We start from the raw sequence: 12193 nt of genomic DNA, 5'->3' as shown, positions 1-12193 counted from the left end.
CATCTGTCAATAATGATGGCAAAATAAGCACATTTTCAGGTAAAGGAAAACCAAGAGAATTCATTGCCAACAAACTGCAAGAAATGCAAAAGCAAGCTCTTCAGGTAGATGGAAAATGATAACAAAGAAATTCAGATCTTTACAAAAGAATCAAAAGCATTTCAAATGGTAGATATATAGGTAAATAAGTATTTCCTAGCAATTTCCTAGCACTAGACATGAAAATAATTTTTCTCAATGTAGTGTCACAGTGTGTATATTAATGTATATAAATATATGTGAAAGAATAATAGATCAAAAAGTTTCAGTGGAGACGCCAAGATACAATAGAGGCCATATTCCAAAGGGTATGGTAATCCAGACGCAAATTTTCAAAGGAAATAGCTCAGAGTTATGTTAGATGATTCACCCATGGTAAAAGTATAAAAGGTTTGGAGTTTTGGAAGGTTGAAAGATTTTTAAGGATAATTAATTTAGAGATAGCAATGCTGTGCTGTAATTATGTAATTATAATTTTTACCATCCAAAGAGAGTGGAGTAGGGGATCTGACACTTAAAGTCCAATGAACGGGACCTCAGTGGGACCATTTGGCTGGCTTGATATGTGTTTCTCATGAAGAGAAAGCACAAGTAGGTTTATTGAATTTATTTTTTATCTGCTAATTCAGTTTTATTGAGATATACATACATATATACATAAAATACACCTTTCTTCTTTAGGTATATAGTCCTCTAAGCTCTGACAAATGTATACAGTCATATAAATAACATGACATCATTACCCCCAAGGGTTCTCTGTTGCTCTTTTGTAGCTAATTTCCGTATTCTCTCAGCTACTTACAAACACCGATTTGATTTTTGTCCCTATAGTTTCATCTTTTTGCAAATGTCATATAAATAGAATCATATAGAATGTAGCTTGTTGTGTCTGCCATCTTTCAATGATCAAATTGCTTTTGAGATTCACTTGTGTTGTTGCATATATCAGTAGTTTTATCGATGAGTTTGTCTTAATCACCCGTTGATGAATTTCCCCAGTTTTTGGCCATTATAAACAAGGCTGTTTTAAGAATTTGAATATAGATCTTGGTGTGAACATGTCTTCATTTCCTTGGGCTAGAAATGGGGTTTCTGGGGCAATATGTCAAGTATATGTTTGACTTTACTAGATTGCTGCCTGACTCTACTTGGGAAATCTGCAAGTTGGGTGCATCAGTAGCTTTAGCCAGTTCTAGAATGACCGAGTGTTATCTGCTCTTCCTGCAGAGGACTAGGTTAAGGAATACACAAGTACTTACCGTAAATAGGTGACTTCTGTATCCGTTATTTATTACTGCTAAAACAGAACCCAGTGCAAACACCAGCCCAAAACATAGGAACTTAAAAACAGAAAGCAGTAAAAAACAAAACAAAAAACAAAGCAGTAATTTATTTGCTACAATTCTGTAATTTGGGCAGGGCTCAGGGCTGGCTTGTCTCTGTGGTGTTGGCTGGAGAATCTCTGGCTCTGTGCTGCTGGAGAATCTAAAATGTCTTCACGTTGGTATCTGGTGCCTCAGCTGGCATGACTGGATTACCTGGTCTCTGGCAGAGCCTCCGTCTCCAGCAGAGTAATTGGACTAATTTACATGATGACTCAGACTTCAGAAGTGTAAAAATGGAAGCTGTAAGATCTCTCAAAGTCTGGGCCTGGAAATCACATAGCATCACTTTTGCCTCATTTTATTAGGATCATCCCAGTTTCAAAAAGGAAGGAAAATAGATCATTTCTTCTCCTCCTCCTCCTCCTCTTCCTCCTTCTTCTTCTTCTTTGAGCCCATTTCTTCATGGAAGGCATAGAAAAGTCACATTGCAAAAGGGAAGTGGGATGAGAGGTGAATGTTAAAGCGAGCTTTAAAAGTGACTCCTCAGCCAGCACGGCATCTGTACTAGATTCTATCCAATATTGCTACTTGGAAGGGTAATAAGGACCTCGGAAGAAGGGAAGTGGAGATGTGCTATGGGATGCTAGGAGCTGGGAGAGAGTAAACTGCCGGAACAAAATCTATTCACCCAGACCAAAGGCACTGAAGTTGGGAGGCCTTTTAACAAGGTTGGAGATTTCCAAAGAGCCAATAAAAATGGACCGTGTGAAAAAAGTCAGTTACACATCTCCAGTCCCAGAGAACACAAAGCCACCTCACAACGGTAATAGTCATATATGACTTTTCTCATTCTTTTCATATCTTTTCCCTGTCCCATACCAACATCAACCCTGTTGGAAACAGAAATCAGAAACCATAGTTAAGACACTAGGGAGGGGATCCCTGGATGGCTCAGCAGTTTAGCGCCTGTCTTCAGCCCCGGGGAGTGATCCTGGAGATCCAGGGTGGAGTCCCACATCGGGCTCCCTGCAGGGAACCTGCTTCTCTCTCTGCCTGTGTCTCTGCCTCGCTCTCTCTCTTTCTCTGTGTCTCTCATGAATAAATAAATAAAATCTTAAAACAAAACAAAGCAAAAAAGACTAGGGAAAGAGGAGCAGAGAAGAAAAAGAGGACTCCTCTCACTCCCAACTTGTGTATGTCCAGGTCCTTGTTGGGAGAAGTGGAAAAATTTTAATGTTAAAACAATGTTGGGATTTTGATTTATTATCTATTGTTGATCACTTATGATAACGTACTCAGATTGTATTTGTGACCTAACATGATTATAGGACTTTACTTAAGGGTGGCCAGAAAATACATGGGGCCTGCCTAAGCTTTAATTGAAGGGTAGGAGAAAAACAACTCACATTGAAAAGCTTAAAAAGAGGAATGGGAAACAAAGTGTTTAAAATACCAGGTATCGGGCTGCCTGGGTGGCTGAGCAGTTTAGCACTGCCTTCGGCCCAGGGCGTGATCCTGAAGACCTGGGATCTAGCCCCACGTCGGGCTCCCTGCATGGAGCCTGCTTCTCCCTCAGCCTGTGTCTCTGCCCCTCTCTCTCTCTCTCTCTCTCTCTCTCTCTCTGTGTCACTCATGAATAAATAAAATCTTTTAAAATATATATATATAAGTAAATAAATAAAATAAAATAAAATAAAATATCAGCTATCTTGTTAGGTCTACAATAGGTGAGTTTTCACGATAGTTGAAGAATTATGTAAAGAGTAAAAAATTCAGTTAACCAGATATCTGGTATCCCATGACATATACTAGAATGTTCCGTCATTTAACCAACTATATAATCACAGGCAAGTCAATCTCTCTGTGTCTTATATTTTTCACGTGTAAATGAGATAAATAATATCTGTCTCGTTGGTTAGATTAAGTGCTTAGAACAGTGTCTGGCAAATACTAGTTGTTCAGCAAATGATAATTATCATCAACATCGTCATCTGCCCTAAATTGTTTTGCTGAATTAAGTTTTTTAGCAAGTCAGTTTTTCATTTTCCTCTTATTAGTGGATACTCATCTTTGGGCTTTAAGAAACAATAATATTTTTATAATGCAATAATATCCTTAAAATGATTGACATAATGACTGGCACAGGGTAAGTGTTCAATAAATGGTAGTTGTTATCATAGTCACTTCAAAGCAAACACTTTCACCTTTCTTTCTTCCCTCCGTGTACTAGCTATATACCATGCTGGAGCTCTGTTTAATCTCTCTGAATCTCAGTTTCTCCATGTGTAAAATAGGGTTTTTACTTACGTTACCTACCTCACAGGGTTGTTATGAGGAATAAGATCATTTTTGTGAGAATGCTTATAAAACACTATACAAAGATGAATTAGCATTGTTGTTTATTGTACAGGTTACTTTTTTATATGGTTTGTAAATCTGTTTCAAATGATTTTGAATAATACTCAATATTTTTCTGTAAGGAAACAGAGCTGAAATCTCCATTTGCATATAAACTGCTTTCTACAAGTGGGTATGTGTTTCCTAGCCCTTACACATAGAAGCTGTGATTGCAGGGGAGGTATAAGATCTCACTAGCCCCCCGCCCCCCCCCCCCCCCCCCAGTTTTTCTTCTTGGTGCTGAGCTACTCTCCTACCTCACCTGAAATTTCTTGATGAGTGATTCTAGAAGGATCAACAAGAAAGGACTAACATCTAATAACACATTCATATTTTACCTCTCCTTACCTGGAGGTAAAATATGAGGTATGTCTCCTTACCTGGAGAGGTAAGGCGAACTTAGGCATTGAGAGAGGTGACTGTCTTCTAAAACTTCTCAGAATGAATTAATTGAATAACTGGCCCAGAGTTAGCTAAGAGCATCCATCCCACAAATGTGAGATTGTAAGATGGGTACATTTCAGCAGAAGAGCAAAACATGATCACAACCATCTAAGAATAAATAGCTCAACAAGCTTTTATTCTATTTATGTCCTACAGAAGGTGGCTGCTTCCCTAAGATGCCTCCCACCAGATGGTGACTTCTCAGTTCATTTTTAACTACCTGCAAAATCATGGCACTTGGCTCTGACCTCATTTCATTTTAGAATTCACCTTTGTTTCAGCACTACATCACTATAGCTTCTGATTTCCATCTGGGCAAAAAAATTCCTCAAAAGGCGAGAGGTCAAAGTCATGGGCAAACACATATGCACATGAATATATTTACTTTTATAAACAACTTTCTCTTCATAATCCATCTGTAATAACGGGCAACTGATTTCTTGTTTCAGATCAGGTTTCCCCTCTCTACATACATAATTACAGTTATCTCTATTGACTCAAGAATTGAAGGCCGATTTTAAATTATTCTAAAGAAAACCTAATGATGAAGACCTTGTAAGTTCTTTCTATATAATGCATTGTAAAATTGGTCCAATAGATTGGATTATCTATATCAATCCTCATTCCCCAAATTTCCCTTTGTTAGCATTCATGACTAAGAGTTGACAGCACAATTATTTATTAAGCCTCTAAGAAAATCAGGGTAAGGAGTCACTAGGGAGCTAAGCCACCACTCTAATCAATTTCTTTGTTTTGCCTGAATTTATGACCATACGTTGCCCCCTTAAAATGAGCCTGGAGCAGATATCTTTTTCTTTTCTTTCTTTCTTTTCCTTTTAAAGTAAGCTCTCCTCCCAACATGGGGTTTCAACTCATACCTCAGAGACCATGAGTCACGTGCTCTGCTGACTAAGTCAGCCAGGTGCCCCAGGAGCAGAGGTATCTTAGAAGTGGGTGCTGCTTGTAGGAAAAGGTATACAGCCTGTAGAAGGATCAGGATATGCTCATCACTACTTTTGGGAAAATAACTTAAAATAAGCAAAAAAATGGGCTATTTTGTTATTTTCTTGGATGCAATTTAGCAAGTGATGTTTTGGAGAAATGACAGTGATATACTGCTCTGCCATCAAATATAAATTCATCTCAACTGTTTTCATCTTTCTTTCTCACGGTGAATTGATTATTGTACTGAGTACAGTAAATAGGTAACTGGGGAAAGGTGATATGTATATATGAAAAATAATATTAGCTAAAAAGAAATAATGAAAATACGGCATATATTCATAAATAATGATAATCACTCTCAGCATTGTATGGAGAACTTTTTGTGCTATGCACTTTTTAAAATTTCAGATTTTATAGTGCTGAAAATTACAGCTATTACTTCAAAAAAAGTGAAGTTGGAAAGAACATTTGAGAATAATTAGTCCAGCATCGTAATTTTACATATGGGCAAACTAACGCCCATAAGGAATGTGTGACTTTCCCAAGAACACACAGCTAACTTATGGTGGAAGAGCATACCCATGATCTCATATCTTCTGATCCTTAGTTTTGGATTGTTCCCATTCCCATGCACACCATACAGATAATTGCTTTAATAATAAAAATGAATTCACGCACATAGTTAACATTATACTAAAAATGTAGTCCTCCATCTTAGACACACATTACAGTTATTTGGAGAGGAGTGCCTGGGTGGCTCAGTGAGTTGAGTGTTGGACTCTTGATTTCAGCTCAGGTCGTGATCTCAGGGTTGTGAGATTGGGCTCCATGCTCAGCATGCAGTCTGCTTGAGATTCTCTTTCTTTCTCTCCCTCTGCCTCTCTCCCTGCTTATGCTCTCTCTCTCTCTCTCTCAAATGAGTAAATAAATAAAACCTTAAAAAAATGATCTGGAGAGCTGTTGAAACTACCAACACCAGACTGTATCCATATCAATTATATCACAACGTCTGAGGATGGGATCCAGGCATCACTAATTTTCAAGGCTCCTCAGGTGACTGCAATGAGCAGCCAAGTTTGAGGATCACTGTATAAAAATAATTATAATAATTATAGTGAAAAGCAGTTGTCTTTTACCTAGCTCCTTCTAATTCCCTACTTTACTTTCTATAGTATATAGAAGAGTTTGACTAATATATTGAAACTGTACCAGGGACTGACTGAAAATAAATGCAAAGGGTAGATAGGTTTTTATTGATGTTGACCATTTAGTGGATTGGTTGCCCTTTTAAAAATTGATTTTATTAATCCCTTATATATTATGGGCAATAATAATAGCTCTCAGCTAACCCAAGAAAGCAGATTTTATTATCTCAATTTTATAGATGAAGAATCTTGAGGTCCAATAGGGTTAAGTAACTTGCCTAAGGTCAGAATACTAGAATGTGATGTAGCTAGTATTTGAATCTATGCAATCTCATTCCTGAGCCTGTGTTCTTAAATACCACCTATCCTGGCTTTATTTGCCTTTTATATATGTTGCAAATACCTTCTCCATTTTTCATTTGTCATCTTAACTTTGTGGTTGGCATCTTTCACTGTGTAGACATTTAAAATCTTTACGTAGTCACATTTTCAATATTTAAAAAAACATTACTCAGTCTTGTTTCATACTAAGAAAGGCTTAGTATAGAGAGTAATAGAAATATTCTTCTACTGAGCACACTGTCCATGAGGAGCACTAGGTTATGTACAGATTGTTGAATCACTATATTGTACACCTGAAACTAATATAACACTCTATGTTAACTGCACTTAAATTAAAAAAATTCTCTTGCTGTATTTTATTCTGAAGTTTTAGCTTTCATTTTTAACTTTATGATAATTAATCTTGAATCTTATACTGTGGGTGTCTATGGCCTGAGGTAGGGATCTAATTTTATTTTTCCTCCAAATAGCTAGCCAATTGTTCCAAAAATATGTCCCTTCCTTAGTGAGTTGACTTGCCACCTTGATATAGCTGATGTTCAGAAATTAACCACGATGATACACAGTATACCAATTAGTGTTTTATTCTAATTAAGAATTCTTTTAAAAATGTAACCCTGGGGATCCCTGGGTGGCGCAGCGGTTTGGCGCCTGCCTTTGGCCCAGGGCGCGATCCTGGAGACCCAGGATCAAATCCCACGTCGGGCTCCCGGTGCATGGAGCCTGCTTCTCCCTCTGCCTGTGTCTCTGCCTCTCTCTCTCTCACTGTGTGCCTATCATAAAAAAAAAAATAAAAAAAAAAAATTTAAAAATGTAACCCTGGAAGGAATACCAATTAGAAACATTAGAGTGTAAATTAGTTATTTAATGTTGGGTTCTTAATACTCAGCTTCCATAAATGTATCCAAGAACAGAAATTTTGGCTCTGGAGGTCAAGTCTTCTTAGGGAGGAAGATGATGAAAGAAGAAATGTTGATTTTTAATTTAGGGTGTGGATGGAAGAAACTATTGCCTTCTTCACAATTTGGTCTTTTATAGGAAAAATTCTCACATTTTTGATGACAGCAATTGAAGAACACTTGGCACTAATTGAAGTAATGAAGATTATCACCTGACTTTTTAGTAAGCAAATCCTTCCAAATTTTTGTAATATCCCCCAGCTTTGGACCAATGGAAAAACCATCAAACAAAACAACCATAAGGATAAATAGTTCAATGAAGACAATTTCCCTGGAAATGTGAAATTAAGATGGGTTCTGCAGGGAGAAATGCCAAATCTTGTCATTTACTCCAGGACAACAGCATACATGTGTATCCGTGGTTTTTCTGTATAGAGTAGCAGGAAATCTATATGCACTTATTGAATAATTTCCCCCCATTTCACTATATGTGTGCTCTAAACGATTAATGTCCTTACTTGCCTTCACAATGGTTCAGTGTGATCTAACACAGAGTCAACCATCTGTCTGTGTTTTCTTCCATTTGCAACATTTGTTCTTCCTGCTGATTTGACTGCTTCTTTTCTCTGCTGTCTGATTCAGACAGAGCAAGCTGTTCCAGAAATGTACTTGTTAGCCAAAAGTGAGTCCCTTGGACTACAGAAATATAAAATTCACCTCAGCTAACAACATTTAAGAAAACCACTGTTTTGTTTTTTAAGCATATTGTCTGGCAAGCATTCCAAGTTCTTAACGATGACATTTTTTTAACCTGTTGACAAAAATCAAATACATATAAACCTAAAACCATGCTTGGAAGAAATAGTTTTCTTTGGACATGGCCCTGAGGGTCACTAGCGTCCCATTTCAGTAAAGGTTCAACAGTCCTTCTTGAGACATGTTATCTCAGGGCATCCTACTGAAATCACTTACTTTCCTCTTAAGTACATTCTTTAGTTCTCTCAATGTGAGTCTTTTTAGTGGTAAATCCTCTCATGTTGTTTTTTTGTGTTTTTTTTTTTGATAGTATATTTCATTTTTATTTTCAGAAGATCATTTCAATTATATATTTTGCTCTCTTCTGGATCCCATTATCATTAAGATATTAGCTGCCAGTTTAACTTCCTTGTGGGGAATCTATCTTTTCTATCTGGTTGTTTTTAAGATCTTCTTCCTGTCTTTGTTGTTCTGCAGCTTCACTCTATGTGTTTATGAGGGTTTTTTTTTTTTTTAATTTTATACAGCTTGGGATTTATTGGGCTTCCTGAAAGTGACATCTGATGTCGTTCATCAATTTTAGAAAATTCTTAACCATTATTTCTTCATGTGTTGCTTTTCCTTATTTGAATAACCTCTTCCAGAAATTCTAATTAGCCCTTCTCACTCTATAGTTTATGTTTACAAAACTCTCTTTAATGTTTCACACCTGTTTGTATCTCTGAGCTGAAATCTGAATTTTTTTTCAGTTCTATAATCTCATTATTTATTCTAATCGGCTGTATCTAATATGCTTTTTAACCCTTTGGTTGAGCTTTAAATTTTATTCATTACATTTTCACTTTTAGAATTTCAGTGTGGTTGATTTTCAGGTCTTCCTGACTAGTTCCTGTTGTCTTTTCCTCGTTGTTCATGTATTTCAATCCTTTTTATATTTGTACAAACACATCAAGTATAGTTATTTTGTATTTTTGTCTGATAATTACAATATAAGAAGTTTGTCAGGGTCTGGTTATCTGGTATATTATTTGCTTTCACTGCTGGTGGATTGCCTCCTTTTGTGTTTGTGACTTTTAAATTACTATTAAATAATACTTAGAATTCTATCTGTAGAAATTTTAGCCAGCAAAAAAAGCCTACTCCTCCAGGGAGTGTTTGTGTTTTCTTTTCCAGGGGCCTAGAAACACAGCACACCAATTCCACTTAAATTTCAACATTCCATTGGAATACATTTAGGCTCCAAACTCCTGTGAAGGGCCACAATATTGTGGAAAGACTTTTTTTTTTTTTAAACTACCCAGAGCGAATTCTGAAACCAATCATTGTACTATCAGCAGGGTTAGGTTTCTTTCTTAAACAATTTCATTCTTGGGCAGCCTGGGTGGCTCAGTGGTTTAGCACAGCCTTCAGTCCAGGGCGTGATTCTGGAGACCCAGGATCAAGTCCTGCATCAGGCACCTTGCATGGAGCCTGCTTCTCCCTCTGCCTGTCTCTCTCTCTCTCTCTCACTCTCTGTGTCTCTCTTGAATAAATAAATAAAATCTTAAAAACATTTTTTTTCATTCTTGCCCTGGATTGTAGGCCTTGCAAGTTTCCAATTTTATACAGTGTGATCTCTGACCTACTCAAGACTGCTCCTACATACTCTCTGCATAGTAGTTCTAAGCCACCATGACTCATATAGTTGGCTAAGAATTTGATGACTTCAAGGTTCACATATCTTCCTAATCTTGTGTTCCTTGCTTAAGTCTGTCTTCAGTAGATTTCCATTACTTCGTTGCAGATTCACTCAATAATTTTAAATGAATTATCTTTAATTTTAGAGAACAGGTTTAGCTCTTCTGTGGCAGGAAGGTTTTAAGACCTCTAATCCACCGTATTGCCATACCTCTGACATTTTTATTTCTCTTTCACTTTTAAAGGATAATTTCAGTAAATACAGAATTGCTTCTAGGTTGATTTTTTTCTTTCAACACATTAAATATTCCACTCCACCCTCTTCTTGCTTGCAGTTTCTAATAAGAAGCCTGCTAAAATTCCTCTATAAGGTTCCCCACCCTCCCACCCCCATGCTTCTTTCAAGATTTTTTCTTTGCCTTTGATATTCTGAAATTGAAACTGAAATTTAAATATGAAATGCCTAGGTGTAGGATTTTGTTTGTTTGTTTTTATTTTTGTATCACTACTGCTTAAGTGTTCTCTGAGTTTACTGGATCTGTTGTTTAGTATCTGCCGTTAATTTAGGAAAATTATTGGTTATTATTGCTTCAAATATTTCTTTTGCTCTATTTTCTCTTTCTGGTGTTAAAATGATAGATAAGTTAGACCTTTTGCTATTGTCCTCAGTTCTTAGATGTTCTGTTCTGTTTTGTTTATTCTTTTTACTCTTTGCTTTTTTCAGTTTGGAAAGTTTCTATGGCCCTATCTTCAAGTTTATTGATTCTTTTCCTAGCCATGTTGAGTCCACTGAAGGCATTCTTTATTTCTATTACTGTATTTTAAAAATTTTTATCATTTCTTGTGATTCTTTCTGAAAGTTCCCATTTTTCTGCTTTATGTTATACATCTATTCTTGCATGCTGTCCACCTTTTCCATTAGAGTCCCTAACATATACTTTAAGTTTCCTATCTTATAATTCAAACATCTGTGGTATATGTAAGTCTGGTTCTGACAGTTGCTTTGTCTTTTCAGACTGTGCTTTGTCTTGCCTTTTAGCATACCTTGTAATTTTATGTTAAAAGCTAGATATGTTGTATTGGGTAATTGCAACTTAGGCAGACAGGTTTTTAGAGAGAGATCGTATGTTACTCTGGCTAAGAGATGTGCTGTTTAATGTTCAAATTCTCTAGTACTGTTATATTTGGTCTCTCTCTGAGGAGGTATCAGTCTGTGTAGACTTTTTCAACCATGATCTATTATTATTATACTAGAGCATTACTGGTATGGTGGTAAAGTGTGTGGGAGGAGGAGCATTTTATAATCACCTAACTGAGTCTCAGTCTTTTACCGGGCCTATGTCTTGGGGATTGTGGCCCTCACAAGTGTTTTCTATCCCTTCTTCAGTTGAATAGCTTTTACCCCATATTCCCTACTCTCTAACTGCAATGTTTTGTCTATTTCCTTAGTACCTTGTTCTCTGTTGAATAAGGTTTTTGTTTGTTTTTTCCCTCATGTAAGACAGGAAGGTAAAAGGGGTCTGGAGTGAGGAGGAATTCCCTTTCCTCTCCTGGGATAAATTTGCAAAATTGTGCTTTGGCAACAATTTTTTTCCTGGAGAGTAGGATTTCTTTATAGAGAAGATTCTGGGTATGGTTTGCAACAGTTACTTTTCCCACCCTCACTGACCCCTTGCCAAATCCAAGGAGGAATTTTTGTGGGATCCTCACCATGAACACTTGATGGGGTTCCCGGACAGAGAACCCATGAAAGCATAGAAGCCCCTCAAGACTGCAGTTCCTAGGGGTTTTTCACTCTCGTACTTGACAAGTTCATACTTGACCTTTGGCAATTTGTCAGAATTGCTATTTAAGTGTTCCTACCGGTTTATGTCTCCAGTGGTTCCTGCCTCAGGTAGGCAGATTTTTTTTTTTTTAAGATTTATTTCTGTATTTATTTGAGAGGGAGACAAGGAGAGAACACAGCAGGGAGGAGAGGGAGAAGTAGACCTCCCACAGAGTAGGGAGCCCCATGTGGGCCTTTATCTTGGTACCCTGGGATCATGATCTGAGCTGAAGGCAAAAGCTTAACCAACTGAGCCATTCAGGCACCCCTAAGGTAGGCAGATCTTTATTGTGCCTTCTCTCTGGTACCTGCCTTTCCAGATTTCGATTATTGATTTGCAATGAGGCATCAGTTCTCAGGTAGACCTAAAAAAAAGTCATTGATTTTTCAGTTTGTCCA

The 12193-nt window shown here is 37.1% G+C and overlaps 1 long non-coding RNA gene across 1 annotated transcript in view; it reads left to right on the top strand.

Annotated features, from left to right (window-relative positions):
• Positions 1–12193, top strand: part of LOC111097594 — a 31820-nt gene that overhangs the window by 8319 nt on the left and 11308 nt on the right. The window contains exon 2 of the long non-coding RNA XR_005365406.1: positions 4655–4760. This is a non-coding gene — a long non-coding RNA (uncharacterized LOC111097594). The remainder of the gene's footprint in view (positions 1–4654; positions 4761–12193) is intronic.

The sequence above is a fragment of the Canis lupus genome, chromosome 10 (assembly GCF_011100685.1).
Source record: "Canis lupus familiaris isolate Mischka breed German Shepherd chromosome 10, alternate assembly UU_Cfam_GSD_1.0, whole genome shotgun sequence".
Classification (NCBI taxonomy): Eukaryota; Metazoa; Chordata; class Mammalia; order Carnivora; family Canidae; genus Canis; species Canis lupus.
This window is presented reverse-complemented; position numbering and strand designations above follow the sequence as displayed.